Source organism: Octopus sinensis, linkage group LG7 (genome assembly GCF_006345805.1).
Source record: "Octopus sinensis linkage group LG7, ASM634580v1, whole genome shotgun sequence".
Taxonomy (NCBI): Eukaryota; Metazoa; Mollusca; class Cephalopoda; order Octopoda; family Octopodidae; genus Octopus; species Octopus sinensis.
The window spans coordinates 70,844,131-70,863,259 of NC_043003.1; the positions used below are offsets into that span (position 1 = coordinate 70,844,131).

General features: G+C 36.9%; 1 protein-coding gene across 6 annotated transcripts in view; it reads left to right on the forward strand.

The window, feature by feature from the left end:
- Positions 1 to 583: 583 nt before the first annotated feature.
- Positions 584 to 19,129, forward strand: part of LOC115214437 (neuropeptide FF receptor 2-like) — a 105,698-nt gene continuing 87,152 nt past the window's right edge. For 3 of the 6 annotated variants that reach the window (XR_005000072.1, XM_036504827.1, XM_036504825.1), the window contains exon 1: positions 4,477 to 4,538. The gene's annotated coding sequence lies outside the window, so the exon portion shown is untranslated. Of the gene's footprint in view, positions 841 to 2,084; positions 2,612 to 4,476; positions 4,539 to 19,129 lie in introns of those variants that run through there. The other 3 variants (XM_036504826.1, XM_036504829.1, XM_036504828.1) reach the window with 2 other exon arrangements.

Genomic DNA, 19,129 nt, shown 5'->3' on the forward strand with positions numbered 1-19,129 from the left:
ACTAATTCACATATTATATTTGTAGACAAATTCCTCTATTTTACATAATATTGAGGTCTCATTCATTCTTTTGTTGTCATATTATTATTACTTTATATATATATGTATATATATATATATATATATATATTATATATATATATATATATATATATATATATATTTATAAATAGGATAATATCGATATTAAATATCGATATTTAAATATCGATATTTAAATATCGATATTATCAAGTGGCCATGAACATTTAACGTGGTTTTTTTAGTCAGGGTTTCGATTGCTATTTCGGCATGGTGGTGTCTCTCAGACACCCTCATTTTTAATTATATATATATATATTATATATATATATATATTAATTATATATATATATATATATACACATACATACATATGTTTTATGCATGCATTCATGTATGTATGTATGCATGTATCTATACATGACTTCAGGCGTATATAGAAGCCGTGGAGCAAATCCAAAATCCAGAAGCGGTTAAACACAGCCATGCGTTTCCCATATCCGTCTTTCACTGCAGCATGTCACTGACCATAGCGATACATAACAGACATCACATCAGTAAAGAACATTATCTAAAATATCCGATCATAATATCCACCGCTGCTTCTTTGAGGAGATAGACACTATCAAAGATGGTAATTGCGCTTCACACTCAAGGAATAGAACTTTGTTTTCTTTTCATATTGAATTAATATCCGCTTTTCTCCAAGGACTCGTCTGTTTACATGATATAGACACGACATGAAGACGTCGTTATAACGACCAACACTTGAATGTAATGTTTGGTTGAAGTGTATTAACTTATTTTCAAACACAAAGGGTAAGTTTTCCAAATTTCTTCCTCCTTCACTCTCTTACTCTCCCTTTTCTCTCTCTCTCTCTCTCTCTCTTTCCACTCAGTCTATCTTTTTCTGTGGGAGTGAGTGTGTGTGTGTGTGTGTGAATTGAAGTAACAGGTTAAGCATATTCAAACACAACACATGCATATATGCAGGCATCTGCACCGACAACAGCTTCATATAGTGCACAGGTGGCATTAGCTGTTTATACCACTGCATATGTTACAACTATATATATAGACAGACTGACAAACAGATATATATATATATATATATAATATATATATAGAGAGAGAGAGAGATAGATAGATGATTATACATATATATACATATATATATATTATATTATATATATATATATATATATAGAGAGAGAGAGAGAGAGAGAGAGAGATAGATAGATAGATAGATAGATAGATAGATAGATAGATAGATAGATAGATAGATATGTTTCTTTATAGCCACACAGGGCTGAACACAGACGGGGCAAATTACAAAGTAGACCTTTTCTTTTTGGGGAGAAAACTAAAGTGGGGTAGGATTTTGATCAAAGGGGATCATAAAAAGGAAAGAAAAAAAATTTTTGAAATCGATCAATAGGGATCGTGTATCACAGAAATGTCATGATGTAAAGTATAAAGGGGGAAACAGAAAAGCCTACGGAAAAGACCACGGTAACCTCGGTCAGTAATGTCACATGGATAGAGTGATAGAGAGAGAGAAATAGATAGATAGATAATAGATAGATAGATACAAACATACATACATATATATATATATATATATATATATATATGCACACACACACACACACACACGTAGACTATATATCTGCAACTTAACGCATAATGATACCTTACATACAGGAGTATATAGTCATATATAATATACGGTTATTATATAATATAATTATAACCGAGTACTCACATAGACAAAATCTACACACGCACACATACGTATAAACGCGCGCATGCACACACCGTATTCTCATGTATACACGCATTACGCATACACAAACACAAGCCTGCACATGTACGTTGATTGTACCTGATGTTTACATAAAATTGAACAAATTTTAGCCAGAAACGATTTGTAAACAGAATCAGGAGAGAGAGAGAGAAAGGAAGAAAAAGAGAAAGAGAGAAAGAGAGAGAAAGAGAGGGAGAGAGAGAGAGAGAGAGAGAAAGGAGAGAGAGAGGAAAGAGAGAGAAAGGAAGTGAGAGAGAAAAGCAAGACCGTAATGGCGGGAGAGAAAGAAAGAAAAGAGATTGAGACATAAAAACGCACATATATATATGTGACTGTAAAACAAATGTAGACAAATATATATAAATGTCCGTACATGCAATAAGTAATACGTATATGGTGAAAGACCGTGTGTATTTATACACAATATGGTATGGTGCAGTTTAAGAAAACTGGTAAACTTTGAAGACATTTCCTAACTTATTTTAATCCTAGAAGAGAACTATTTCTTCAAAATATTTTCTATCTTAGATAAATATTTGCTGGCAATGAAATTGAACTACACTGGTGTTGGCGCTGGACGTACATTTTTTCATGCAGTGACGTGGGTTTCAAGTGGCATCCTGATCCAGTGAGCAGACGACCGCGTGCGGATTTTGGATCCAATGCTGGGAGATTTAAAGAGTAACAAAAATTTAAGAAATAATAATTATTATTGTCATAAGAAACTAATAATAATAATAATAATAGTAACCAGATAACTAAAGTCAATTGCTTATCGTTGCAGTAAGTATTATTTTTGTTAATATTTTTTACTTATATATAATAATGTGTGTATCCATGTGTATACGTATGTGTGCATATATAGTGTATATATATATATATATATGAGTGTGTGTGTGTGTGTATAGTAAAATGAAAAATAGAAAGTCCTTGCTACTGTATTATATATAAGCATGAATAGAAATGTCTTTTCTTATAATGTTTATGCTTTAATAAATAGATGTTTATAAATCATTAGGTGTTAACAAATCGTGTATGTATGTATGTATGTATGTATGTATGTATGTATTATGTATGTGTGTATGCATGTGTGTGTGTATGTATGTATGTATGTATGCATGCATGTATGTATGCATCTATGTATGTATGTATGTATGTATGTAAGTATGTATGCATGTATGTATGTATGTATGTATGTATGTATGTGTGTGTGTGTATGTATGTATGTATGTATGCATGCATGTATGCATGTATGTATGTATGTATGTATGTGTGTATGTATGTATGTGTGTATGTATGTATGTATGTATGTATGTATGTATGTATGTATGTATGTATGTATGTATGTGTGTGTGTGTTTTTGTGCGCGCGTGTATTTTTATAGAGTAGATATATGTAGTTGAATGCATATATACATATATGTGCGCGTGTATATATGTGTGGCGTGTATTTATACATTTATACATATGTATGTTTTTGCATATGTATAAGTTATTTCTAAGTTATATGTATATGTATACGTATGCCATCGTGATTGTATGCACCTCCGTTTAAATACCCTTAATATGTACACACGCACACACACACACCTATACACTCACACGACACACGCGCACGCATACATTTATATCCATGTGCGTGTATATGTATGTATATAGAGAGGGGTGGATAGACACAGACACACATATATACACAAGCGTATAACATACACATTTCTGCACGCATTTTATTACTATACACATATGCACGCAACTCACCAAACACATACACGTATTTACGTACTTCTTATGTATATGTATGTCTATATATATATATATATATATATATATAGTATTATTATATATATATATATATATATATGTATATATATATATATGTATATACACATACACACATAATATATATATAAACACACCTGTATGAATACTTGTCCATCTTGTGCTTTTTGTTGTTTATATTTTTTCAACATGTTATGTATGAATATGTATGTGTGTGTGTATATATATATATATATATATATATTATATATACACGCACAAACACATACATGCATAAATATATGCATATATATATATATATATATATATATATACACGTTTGTATATAAACATGTATTTGTTCAAGCGTGTATGTAGATGGATACAGAGAGAGAGAGAGAGAGAGAGAGAGAGAGAGAGAGAGAGAGAGAGAGAGAAAGAGAAAGAGAGACAGAGACAGACGGACATACAGAGGGACGGACAGACAGACAGAAGGATAGAAATACAGACACACAGATAGATAGACAGACAGATAGATAGATAGATAGATAGATAGATAGATAGATAGATAGATAGATAGATAGATAGACAGATAGATAGATAGATAGATAGATAGATAGATAGATAGATAGATAGACATACAGATGGATAGATAGACATACAGATGGATAGATAGATGAAAATATTACGTGTTTCGTATTTCATACCCTGGTTTACAAATTCACATTTTCTCCACTTCATTGGTGAAAATATACTAATTCGTATACAAACACTTTTTTTCCTGAAAACAATACAAAGTGCGCGCGCGCCTCTGTGTGTGCGTATGTGTCTGCATATGTGTGCATATGTGTGTGTGTGTACATGGTATTAATGTCATTCAACTATGTTTGCATGCATTATATGGATATCATATTCAGCTTTTGCTTCCGTTGGCAATCTCTACCGTAAAACTGGTATGTACATCCATCTGTCTGTCCGCCTGTCCGTCTGCTTCTATTCACATGTATCTTTCTCATCGTGTATTTTATCACAGATTCTGCAACCCGTACTAAAAGGACGCGGTAGCAGTCCCTTAGATTTTTCCGCATGGCTGCACAACCACACATAACACATATATTCATGTGTAACCGTGTGTATGTGCTAGGATTTGCACATTATGCATACGTATTTTTTTATTCTTTTATATGTTTCAGCCCTGGGGTAGTGGCCATGCTGGGGCACAGACATACATACATACATACATACATACATACATACATCATACATACATACATACATACAATATATACATTTAATTAGCTATATATACATATATATACATATACATATACATATAGACATACATAAATAAATATATATATATACATACATATATATATATATATACATATACGTATATATACATACATATAGGTAGATATATATTATATATATACGTATACAAACATATACATAGATAGATATGAATACCTATATATTCACACATATATGTATTCATATATATATTCCAAACACATATATGTATTCATACGTATACCACCACACACACACACACATACATATATATATATATATATATATATTATAATATATATATACATAGATACATATACATACGCGCGTGCATATACACACATACATATACGTACACATGCGCGCGCGCATACACACACACACACACTATTTATGATGACCTACTCCAAAAAGGTGTATGATGTGTTTATAGATATGTATATCCATGGTTTGTGTAGTACATATTTTTATGTATGTATACACAAGTGCGTATGTTTGTATATGTGTACGTATATATATACAGGAGTGGCTGTGTGGTAAGTAGCTTGTTTACCAACCACATGGTTCCGGGTTCAGTCCCACTGCGTGGCACCTTGGGCAAGTGCCTTCAATTGTAGCCTCGGTCCGACCAAAGCCTTGTGAGTGGATTTGGTAGACGGAAACTGAAAGAAGCCCGTCGTATATATGTTATATATATTATAAATATATATATTATATATAATATATTATATGTGAGTTTGTGTGTCTGTGTTTGTCCCTCCAACACCGCTTGACAACTGATGGTGGTGTGTTTACGTCCCCGTAATTTAGCGGTTCGGCAAAAGAGACCAATAGAATAAGTACTAGGGTTACAAAGAATAAGTCCTGGGGTCGATTTGCTCGACTAAAGGCGATGCTCCAGCATGGCCGCAGTCAAATGACTGAAACAAGTAAAAGAGTAAAAGAGTATATATATATATATATATATGTATGTATGTATGTATGTATGTATGTATGTATATTCTTTTTCTCTTATCGGTTTCAGCTCAAAACTGCGGCCATACTGGGGCACCGCCATTTTGCTACACTATTATTATTGAGAGCTTCCTCTGATATGTGGCATTTGGTCAATAAGGGAGCCTGATGTCGCTGCCCTCACTTGCGTCTCCTGCCGCAGGATAGGTTCATCTGGGACTTTCGACAGGAAGAGATCCAGTTCTGATTTGAAAACACCTGCATCAACTTCGTGTACGTCCGTCAGGTTCTTTGGGAGAATATTAAAATACTGTGGGCCCTTGAAACCCAGGCAGTTGCAGTAACTGGTCCTGATGTGCAGTGGCAACCCGTTCTGGCATTTGTGTAGCTTTCAAATTCCAAAATTTGACACAAGTCCTTCCAGAATCTTCGAGATGCATATTACTGCATATCTCTCCCGCCTTCGCTCCAGGGAGTGGAGTCTTAGCTGTTTCAGCTTTTGCCAGTAGTTCAGCTGTCCTAATGAGACGATCTTCATTGTGAAGCTTCGCTGGATTGCTTCAAGATCCGCTGTTAATTTTACACTGTTGAGTGACCATAGTTGGGAGCAGTAGCTCAAGTGGATGAGGAAGAATGTCCTCAAGAGGCCCATCATGGTTGCCTTCTTTCTGGTTCTGAAGGTTCTCATGATCCAGCCAGCCGTCTGCATTTTGTCATCATCTTGGTAATGTGCACTTGGAAAGAGTTATCATCACTCGTGTCGATACCCAGGTCACGCATTGACTTAGGTTCTGGGATCGTAATCCCGCCGTGGGCCAATATACCATGTACGATTTTCGTTCAGTTTCGGGTGCTGGTAGCGCAGGGCTTTTCCAGCATTAAACAGCATATTATAGTCCTCGGCCCATCTGTATACATATATATATATATATATATGTATGTATGTATAGATCCCATCTGTATAGATAGATAGATAGATAGATAGATAGATAGATAGATAGATAGATAGATAGATAGATAGATAGATAGACAGACAGATAGATAGATAGATAGATAGATAGATAGATATATAGATAGATAGATAGATAGATAGTCATACGAACACGCAAAAACAGATGCATACAGAAAGAAAAATAGAAACATGCATACATTTATTAGCATTAAAGAACTCCACAGACACGCTTGGCCTTAAATCTAGTTTTCAGGGACATTCAGCGTGACACAGAAAGTGACAAGGCTAACCCAATAAAATACAGGTATAAATCATTTTTGTCAGTTGAATGAACTGGAGCAATGTGAAATAAGGTGTCTTGCTCAAGGACAGAACGCCTCGCCGGGAATCGAACCCATGACCTTACAATCATGCAATCGTAAACCGAACATGCTAACCACGAAGCCACGCACCTTCACTATTTTTAAAAATTTATTTATGCGCGCTTTTAAAGCCTAGCCAGGCTCATGGGCCCGGTTTCCCGGTTTCTATGGCGTATGTGTTCCCCCCAGCTGGACGGGGCGCCAGTCCATCGCAGCGTTACTCAAGAAACAGGAAGAAAGAGTGAGAGAAAGTTGGGGTGATAGAGTACAACAGGGGTCGCCACCCCAACCCCCTGCCGGAGCTTCGTGGAGCTTTAGGTGTTTTCGCTCAATAAACATACAGAACGCCTGGTCTGGGAATCGAAACCGCGAGTCCGCTGCCCTAACCACTGGGCCATTGCGCCTCCACTCTTCACTTGTATTACTGACATATAAGAGAAGGCCAGGGACGGCGAGTGATAAAGAAATGGTGGGATAAAAACGCTGAGATATATCCATCTTTATACAAGTATAAATAAATACATAAAATATACAAAAATACTTGCCTTTATATCAGCGAACATTCACGTATATTTCCATGTGTATTTAGAGATAAAAACAGTGCAGTTTATCAAATTCGCTTGTATCAATGATGCATTGAGCCACTTCTGTTTCTGCATATATATATATATATATATATATATATATATATATATATATATATATTATATATATATTATATATATATATATTATATTATATATTATAATATATATATATATATGCATATATATACACATATACATAGGTATATGTACATAGTTACATCTATCTATCTATCTATCTATCTATCTATCTATCTATCTATCTATCTATCTATCTATCTCTATCTATCTCTCTCTTTTATATATATATTATATAATATATATATAAGCATATGTGGGCACAGGACGTCACGAAACGTGTACAACAAAAAATACGAAGTACGAGTACATGGAATATAAACTATTTTTTCGAACAACGAAAGACACAAATGGAAAACAAGACAAACAACATAAAGAACGACCCTTCATCAGTTATGGTGTGTTTCTGTGTGTGTGTGTGTGTGTGTGTGTGTGTGTGTGTGTGTGTGTATGGAGGCGCAATGGCCCAGTGGTGAGGGCAGCGGGCTCGCAGTCGTGGGATCGCGGTTTCGATTCTCAGACTGAGTGTTGTGGGTGTTTATTAAGCGGAATCACGCTGAATCTCCCCGAGAACTACGTTAAGGGTACACGTGCCTGTGGAGTGCTCACTCACTTGCGCGTTAATTTCACGAGCAGGCTGTTCCGTTGATCGGATCAACTGCAACCCTCGTCATCGTAACCGACAAAGTGCCACGACGATATATATATATATATAAGTACTGTTGTGTCTGGGGAGAGTCATTCTCTTTTGGTGCCTTATAATTTAACACACTCACCGGCAAAATTTCCACTTATTTCTTTTATTATTTTTCTAAAATTTTCGTTGCGTCTTGCAACCTTTCCAATAATCGTTGAATATATTAACTATTACAATCGTTATTGTAACTAGCATAATTATTATAGCTGATAAGTTGTGTTTATTTAAATCGTTTAAACGCATATTTTATCAAGTGTGGACATCTTAGAGCCTGTTCCCGTCTAATGCTTATAAGAGTAAATTTAGAAGTGAAAATTTAGTACTTTTCTTCTGCACAAAATTTCGTCTATTATCGTCTATTCTATCAGGTTTCGCCTCACTAATTATTTACAAAGCAATCGAAAATATTTTGTTACATTCTTTTAGAGCCCAAAAAGGCTAGTAGTAATTCATTTTGTTCCTATATAGCTGAACGAATTTAAATGATTGACAATTCTTTGGACCCGAAAGGATAAAAGGCAAAGTCGACCTCGGCAGAATTTGAACTCAGAACTTCAGACAGACAAAATACCTATTTGTTTACTACCCACAAGGGGCTAAACACAGAGAGGACAAACAAGGACGGACAAATGGATTAAGTCGATTATATCGACCCCAGTGCGTAACTGGTACTTATTTATTCGACCACAAAGGGATGAAAGGCAAAGTCAACCTCGGCGGAATGTGAACTCAGAATGTAACAGCAGACGAAATACCTATTTCTTTATTACCCACAAGGGGCTAAACACAGACGGGACAAACAAGGACAGACATAGGTATTAAGTCGATTACATCGACCCCAGTGCGTAACTGGCACTTAATTTATCGACCCCGAAAGGAAGAAAGGCAAAGTCGACCTCGGCGGAATTTGAACTCAGAACGTAACGGCAGCGAAATACCGCTAAGCATTTCCCCCGGCGCACTAACGTTTCTGCCAGCTCGCCTTTTATATCTATAGATATAAATTTAACATGGGCGATTCTTTCTTGTCTTGGGATTCACGGTCAAACGGCTGGGTAGAATTGAGCAAAAAATTACACAGATGTGGAGAATGATCTGGTGGTGATGCTGGGCTTTGTATTTTTTCATAGCTCCCATGGTTACCGAGATAATCTACTATAATAATACTCTTGTGTTTATGAATGAGAAAGGAAGGAGTGATAGATGAATAAGGAAGGAAGGAGGGGTGATGTCATACTTGGTAATGGGATCATGAAAATTGTACACTGAAATAAATAAATCAAACAGCGTTTCAACTCTGTGTGAATATATGTGGGTGTATGTAAAAGGGAGTATGTGAATGTGCGTGTGTATGTGTGCGTGTGTGTATTTGTGTGTTTGTGTGTGTACGTGTGTGTGCGCGCAATGGAAGTGGGATGGTTCATCTTTATTCGCTTAGTATTTGAGTTTATTTTTTGATTTTGGTTGAATCTTGGTTGTTGTTGATTTTTTTTTTGGGGGGGGGGTCAGTTATTTTTAGCTTTTTGACAGAAAAATAGACATTCTAAAATTGTTTTTTTCAACACAAGCATGCACAAACAAGTCGAATCCTTACATAGAGCAGGTTTTAAAGCCACATCATCTAAATCGATCGGGTGAAATCGGGTTTAGCTGCTAGTATATGTATATGATCAACCGCTAGCCACTAAAGCTTTTTGTATTCTCTCTCTGTTTATTTTCTCCTGCTCCTTTCTGTTGAAGAGCGTAGGCTCGAAACGTAAAAGACTTTCTCGTCCTCCCGAGCGCGTTAAACTAATACACGTGTTCGTTGTTTACACACCTGTCTTCGTCTTTTGCTTTTTTGTAAATTCCAACCATATATATATATATATATATATATATATATATATTAAAACAGAAAGTTAAAATTTGGTCAAAGAGTTACCATTGGTTTCTCATCTACGAAAGCCACATCCTTGTAGACAGCCCATCAGTCTCTTTACAAAGACAAAATTTAACTTTCTATCTCCCGGACATGAGGTAACGCGAGGATAACGAAGTTTAACGGCTAACGTATAAAAACGTCAATGAGGACGGGTTAGCTTCCCTGGACGAGAAGATAAAATATCTTTACAGACTCGTAATAATCTAACCAGCAAACGGGGAGATTCAATTTCCCAGTAGGTAGCGCTTGAAATTGACACATTTAGAAAAAATTTCTTTACGTCTATTTAACGCGCCAGGTTAAGCGTAGTCTTTAAGAATTTTGGTTCGCACCGCGATGCAATTTTTGCAACTGCCACTCCCATTAATATATGGGCCTGGATGTTCTTTTATTTTCCACCTGATATCACATGGGGGTCTCTTGATCTATGAGGTGCCACACATGGCTATCTAGGGACGTGGCAAAACGTCTTTGTGGGACTCTGAAGGATGACTGGTGGTTCGCGAAGCGTCGTTTGAAAGATGTACTGGCTGATCTGATATATTTACAAACTTGGGAGGTGGTTATATTCGCAGTCCTGGTATATCTCTGGTGGGCTCCGGGCGTGGTGATGCTGTTGGTAACACCGTTGCTGACGTTGGCGTTATGGCACAATGATCCGGCGGTGTTATCTCCGTGGTTACCGTTTCTAGTCATATGGTTGGCAATGATGTTGCCGGTGTTAGTGGTAACATATGGTGCGGGGCCGGTCACTCCATCAGTGTCAATGACAATTTTTGGTCATCGTCTGTGGTGGTGGTACTTGAGTCGCCGGTTACCTCCCGGACTGGTCATCACCTCTGCCTGTGGCTACTGTACTGGCATAAGAGCTGGTTAATATGTTAATACTGCTGATGGATGGTACACTACTGGTAATGCGGATAGCAGGTCTAGGTGTCACCGTACCATTATAGATGACAGCTTCGGCCTTGCATTGGTCTCTTACTGGACTGTTATTGTATACCCTGAAAGAGCAACACTTGTTTTGTGGGTGCTAGATAAAATGCTTTTTATGTTAGGCACAAAACTGAAGGTTGTGCCTGTTAAATAAATGCCTGTATTTATGTGTGTGTGTGAAATGCTCATTTATTAATCTAAGGAGAATACTTCCCACGCAAGTCTTGACGTGGAGTGAGAAGAGTGGAGCAAACCAAACGACGTTTCTGCGACGTTTCGTTTTCTGGGTGCTAGGGCTTGGCATGTAGGAGATGGCATGTAGGAGATGGCAGTGGCTCGTTGTAGTAAGGGGTAGCAGTGTCGAAGATATCTTGGATAGAGGATAGATTCGAGACCCTCTTGCTTACACCTTTCACTATGGTCTTGAAAATTTTAGCGGGAAGGTAGGGGGCTGTGTTAATATAGGACAGCTTCTCGTTTTGGCTTGTGATAGGGCTTGTATATACCAGAGCCCAGATCTAAAGTAACACACACACATACACACCACACATATATATATAAACATATATATATATAATATATATATATATATATATTATATATATATTATATATATATATAGAGAGAGAGAGAGAAGAGAGAGAGAGAGAGAGAGGCATGTACATGTATTTGTCTGTGTATGTATGTATGTGTATGTGTGTACATCTGCGTGTGCATACATTTACGGACATACATAATGTATGATATTATTTTTATTATCATTACTGAGTGAGAGAGCAGTACATGTCATCAAAGTGACACTGGGGTACAATTATGCGAAGCCCAGTATACCCATCATAACTGCCCATCTGATAAGGTTACACTAGGCACATGCATCACAACCATATGTCATGGTGATTTCATATCAAGATAAACAATGTATGACCTTGCCGGGGGGTGGGGCTATTAGAAGTTTCCTCAGGTCGAGTAGCCCATCCTGTTCAAATGGTCCTTCAATAAGAGTTGTTTAAGAATGTGGAACAAAACACTCATATTTCCAGAGGTGAATTATTTAAACCCCAAAGAATTCCTGTCAATAAATAGCTATGATGCTCCCCCACTCCTTCTGCTCATGATCAGAGATGCACATATCGTCAGCCACCAAAGGGTTCATGCTCAACTGGTTAAGGTCAAACAACTGACAAGCAAATCTGTGGTATTGAGTAGAATATTTGCTGTAGCCCATCTTTTATGCCAAGAGAAAACAATGTACATGATAACACTTCCAATCAGTTAAGATCAGAAGCCATGAGAACCGCTGTCTGGTACTGCATCAAAGCATTATCATCATCATCATCATCATCATTATTATTATTATTATTATTATTATTATTATTATTATTATTATTATTTATTATTATTATTATTATTATTATTATTGCCTTTGCACAGCTTCCAACGCTGGAGATGTACTACAGTGCTAGCTGTTCACTACCAGTGAACTAAGGTAACATCTCTTATTTTTCGAGCACTTTCCGGAGTATTCGAGAGGTTTCAAGCAGTGCTGTTTTCTGCAAGTGCTCCATTCTTATTGCAGCCCCCATTTGTTCCATGTACTTCTCAAGATTTTTACTCACAGGGCTCCGACAATTATTGGTACTACTCCCACCTTCTTCATCGACCACAACTGCTTTACCTCTCAAGCTAACCTGTCATAGCTATCGACTTTTCTTATCGCATACTTTGTTGTCAGCTGGGCATGCTATATCTATGATCCAGCATGGTTTGCTTTCTTTCTCAATTAAGACTATGTCTGGCTTCCTATTCTCTATCTCATGGTCGCACTGAAACATAAAATCCCACAGGACCTTTGCATTATCATTTTCGATGATGCTTTCAGGTTTGTGGTCGTACCAATTTTTTGTTCTGTCAAGTCCATATTGGTTGAAAAGTTTCCAATGGACAAGCCTTGCTATATTATCGAAGCGTCTCTTATATTCCTTCTGGGCTAGTGGCGTACATTGGCTGGTAATATGCCATACGGTTTCATAGCTTTGTCCACAGATTCTACACTTATCACTTTCTGATATGTTGTGTATTCTGTATTTTATATAGTTTGTTCTAACTCTGCGTGCCGTGGGTATGTGCTGTGGTGTGTTTTGAAGTTATTATTTTGAGACAACACCTTCTCCGAGCTCTCTGCATGTAAATATTGCTCGTATTATTATTATTATTATTATTATTATTATTATTATATTATTATTATTATTATTATTATTATCATCATCATTATTATTATTGAGTGAGATAGCAGTGCATGCCATCAAAGTGACACTGGGGTAAAATATACGAAGCCCAGTATACCCATCATGACTACCCGTCTGATAATGGTACACCAGGCACATGCATCACAACCATATGTGCACGACAAGGTGATCTCATATCAAGATAAACAATGCATGACCTTGCAGTATTATTATTATTATTATTATTATTATTATTATTATTATTATTATTATTATTATTATTATTATTATTATATGTTTGATTTTTGCTTTGTATTTGTACAAGTTGACTCCAAGTCCCACCCAGACACCTCAAGAGACATCGATTTCAAAGTTCAAGTCCGTGTTATGCCTAGGGTGCCATATATTTCGTTTTGCACAAAGTATTTTAAGAAAACATAAGCAAGTTATGAGTTTGTTATAAAATTTGTGATAACATTTTACGTAGGATAAGGGCAGTACTATTCCGTGAGTACTATTTTTTGAATTTCTATTATCATCATTATTATTGTTGATGTTGTTGTTGTTGTTGTTATTATTATTGTTGTTGTTAATGTTTGTGTTTATGGGAAGTTATATATAAAACAATTTAGCATTGAATTGAAGAATTCTCGCTACGTATCATTTTCTGTTTACTACCTGAAATTCCGAAGACAATGTCAAATTTTTCCTTCTCTATCTATCTGTCTCTCTCTCTCTCACTTGCTCTGTCTCTCTTTACCTCTCTCTTCCACCCCACACACATATACACATACATACATACATACATACATACATACATGCATGCATACATACATACATACATACATACATACATACATGCATACATACATACATACATACATACATGTGTCTGTGCATATATATATATATGTATGCATATCTGTACGTACGCAATGTATACACATACACATATTTTTCCCCCGCATTTTGTCATAAATACAAAATTCCTCTTATGAAACAAAATTTTCAAAAATTTGACTTTTTACCCCACCACCCGCCAGAACCGATTTCGGACAATTTTTTCCTTGTAGAAACCTTGTAGAAAACAACTTCTTTTATACATCGTTATGCATGAAAACACAGCGGAGATAATTTAGTATGATTTAACGCCTTCCTATAATTTTGGTGTCATTGGATTAAAACTATTATTCACACTTCTGCAAGCATTCGAACATTTTGACAAGTTCGCTTTGGATTATAAATTCGATAAAAATCGAAACATTGACATTTATCTGTACTAACCACTCATTTGAAAATCTCTGAGAGAACATCTATCAAGTTCTAGTTATTATATTATTGGGTGGAAGTGCAATGGCCCAGTGGTTAGGGAAGCGGACTGGTGCGATCGTGGTTTCGATTCCCAGACCGGACGTTGTGAGTGTTTATTGAGCAAAAACACCTAAAGCTCCACGTTTCTCCGGCAGTTTGTGGTGGTGACACCTGCTGTACTCTTTCACCACACATTTCTCTCATTCTTTCTTCCTGTTTCTGTTGTATCTGTATTTCAAAAGTGCCAGCCTAGCCACACTCTGTATCACGCTGAATCTCTCCGAGAACTACGTTAAGTATACAGGTACCTGTGGAGTACTCAACTACCTGCTCGTGCTGGCTGTTCCGTTGATCGGATCAACTGGAACCCTCGTCGTCGTAACCGACGGAATGCCACGAAGTTATTATTGCATTACATAAACTTTACAAAACCTTGTTCCTCTTCAGTGCCATTATCTCTCTCGTCCTTTCTCGCTCTCTCTCTCTCTCCCTCTCTTCCTCTCTCTCTCTCCCTCTCTTTCTCTCTTCGCCGGTTGATTTCTATATAAACCTTCAGTTATTGGTTGAAGTAAGTGCACTCATATTGCATCATGTCTGTCATTTTTTTTACTTGATTCAGTCATGGGATTGCGGCCATGCTAGAGCATAGTATTGAAGGTTTTTAGTCGAACCAATCCAATCCAATCCAGGACTGAGTTTTCTGTTTTTTATCATTTTTTTTTTGAAGTTTGGTACTTATTCTATCACCACTTTTGCCAAACCGCTAAGTTACGAGGACATAATCAAAGTTATAGCGGTTGTCAAACGAGGTGGGGAAACAATAACACACACACATACACTCACACACACACACACACACACACACACATATAGGCGCAGGAGTGGCTGTGTGGTAAATAGCTTACTTCCCAACCACGTGGATCCGGGTTCATTCCCACTGCGTGGCACCATGGGCAAGGGTCTTCTACTATAGCCTCGGGCCGACCAAAGCCTTGTGAGTGGATTTGGTAGACAGAAATTGAAAGAAGCCCGTCATATATCTATATCTATATATATACATATGTGTGTGTGTGTGTGTGCATGTGTGTGAGTGTGTGTTTGTGTCTGTGTGTGTGTTTGTGTGTCTGTGTTTGTCTCCCCACCATCGCTCGACAACCGCTGCTGGTTTTTTACGTCCCCATACCCTAGCGGTTCTACAGAAGAACCAATAGAATAAATACAACGCTTACAAAGAATAAGTCCTGTGGTCGATTTGTTCGACTAAAGGCGGTGCTCCAGCATATCCGCAGTCAGATGACTGAAAGAAATAAAAGAATAATATATATATATGGATGTACATAGTCAATACAAATAAACAATCATTTCAAAAAATCGAATAGTAAAATCAACGGACGCTTGATGCGCAGAGAAAAGAGAAAATTTGACGTTTCGAGCATAGCTATTCGTCGGAATGGAGAAAGGAAAAAGTCCAAAGAAGGAAAAGAAACCCCCAACAGCTCGTGATTATATATATATATATATATATATATATATATATATATATATATATATATTATATATATATATATATATATATCACATTGTTAACAGTTTTGAAGTGGGCTGGTCTCTAGCTACATTTTGGCATAAAATATTGGGATTGATCCAGTAGAAAAAAGTTTACATCAAAATTTGTAGCAACGTTTCAAGAAGTGCTGTTTTCTGCAGGTGCTCCACCCTTATTGCAACCCCTATTTGTTTCATGTAATTCTCAAGATTTTTACTCACTATTCCCAGGGCTCCGACAATTATTGGTACTACTACCACACACAAAACGGTGAAACTAATAAGTTGTTTCTTATTAAAAAAACATTTTTCCCTATGTATGGAGACTTTGAATCACCCTATATATATATTATATATATATATATATATATATATATATATATATATGCAGAAAGAGATAGATAGATAGATAGATAGATAGATAGATAGATAGATAGATAGATAGATAGATAGATAGATAGATAGATAGATAGATTTAGCCACACAGATCCACACAGGGCTTAACACAGAGGGGACAATACAATGTAGAATTTTTCCTTCTCGAAATCGATCAAAAGGGATAGAAAAAATGACGTTTGGTGGGGGGGGGGCGTGTACACAAATAGATAACAAGATCACGTTTTTTTTAATTTGAATTCCGAAAAGAGGGAGAAAATATAACACTGGCTAGAGTTATCTGTGGAAAGGAAAACCTACGAAAAATAACCACGGTAACCTCGGAAAAAAAATCTATGACAGCAAAGTGCCCCCCCTCGCTCTCTGTTTGTTTTACAGATTAATGCACAAAGTGGTTCCATCATTCATGTGTATCATTTTTGCTGCATTCACCCACGTTTTATTAAATCTTTCATTACACAAAACTTCCCTCTCTACTCTTAACTTCCCTTCCAAGTGATACTCGGAAACGTTGATGAGAAATTGGCCGGAGAGGAAGGTATTTGTCTCTAAACCTTTCAAACGAGTCCACCACACACATTCTTTCGCCATAGCCACCAGTACGACGAAAACTATCTTGCCTTCACAGCTAAAGGAAGGTGGTGGGGCAATATTCACGATAGACTCGGCTGACAAATGGATTTGTCCCACATACAACAGTATCTGTTCGACATAGATCCACACCTCTGAAATATGTGGACACTGCACAAGTGCGTGCTGAGCGGTTCCATCGTTCTGACCGCACTTCGAGCAGGTCGGTTCGGTGTGTCCTGAACCGTGTCTGTAGACCTTCTCTCGAACGGGCAATGCTTCCCGATAGCATTGCCAATCCAGGGATCTCTAGAAATTGTGTATAGATCCCGGCCTGAAAGTGGTCCTGGAGAGGCGGGTCAGGTATTTGCTGTCGATGCTCAGATTCTCTCTAAAAACGTCACCGGACCTCTCCCTAAGAACGTCATCGGTCCTCTATAGGTATACAGATAGAGAGGTAGATAGATAGATAGACATACAGACAGATAGATAGATAGATAGATAGATAGATAGATAGATAGATATATAGATAGATAGATAGATAGATAGATAGATAGATAGATAGATAGATAGATAGATAGGCAGAGGGACAGACAGACAGACAGACAGACAGATAGATAGATAGATAGATAGATAGATAGATAGATAGATAGATAGATAGATAGATAGATAGATAGACAGACAGACAGACAGATAGATAGATAGATAGATAGATAGATAGATAGATAGATAGATAGATAGATAGATAGATAGATATGTGTGTGCCTTTGTGCGTTGTTTTTTCCTCCTCTACCGCTTGAGAACCGGTGTTAGTGTTCTATGTCCCTCTAACTTGGCGGCTCGTCAAATTAAAATCTGATAAAATAGGTACTGGATCGATAGATTCGACAGGAAACCCTTCAAAGTGGTGCTCCAGTATTACTGCTTTTTATTGACTGAAAGAAGTAAAAGGCAAAAGATACCTAAATTATTATTTTCCCTGTACAATATGATGGGCCAAAAACGAACCCGAGACGTTCACGTTCTTCTTATTACTAAAGAAGCATCAAAGTAGGAGTTATAAAGAATATTCTTCGACATTCGTTTCGGTTCCTGTTGGCCTTGACACATTTCCTGTGTCCTTATATTTTCAAAGGCGAGATAAGCACCTCCATCCAGTAAAGCCAGCATTCAGAGACTAGTTTCAAAGTCATTGCTCATCATCAGTCTGGATGGAGTAGTATGGCTTGCTAGCTGTCGAAGTGTATTCGCCTTTGAAAACATATTTCAAGTCCTCTCGAGTTCAAATTTGAGTTTCATCTTTTCAGGGTCGCTAATAAACTATCAGCCCGATGTAGAAGTGGGGAGAGGGGAGGATTCTCTTCTTTTTTTTTTTGCTTTCTTTTCCTCCCTGGAAGAAATCCGACTCCAGGTTCAAACCTGGATATGGAGTTGGCTTCACTATGTTTAAAATGCCCAAAGGGCGCTGAGTGTCACAATGGCAATAGATAGATAGATAGACAGATAGATATATAAATTCATACACACACAGATACATATATACATAGATATAGATATGGATATATATACACACACATACATATATGTTGTAAAGCGGGCTTTTGTCATTGTTGTATCTGTCTTTTGATGACGGCTGTCGCTCTGATAGATATTGTTATATTCCGAAGTCGTCGATGAAATGGTTCTATATGGCACTGTACGACCCCGAGTCATACAG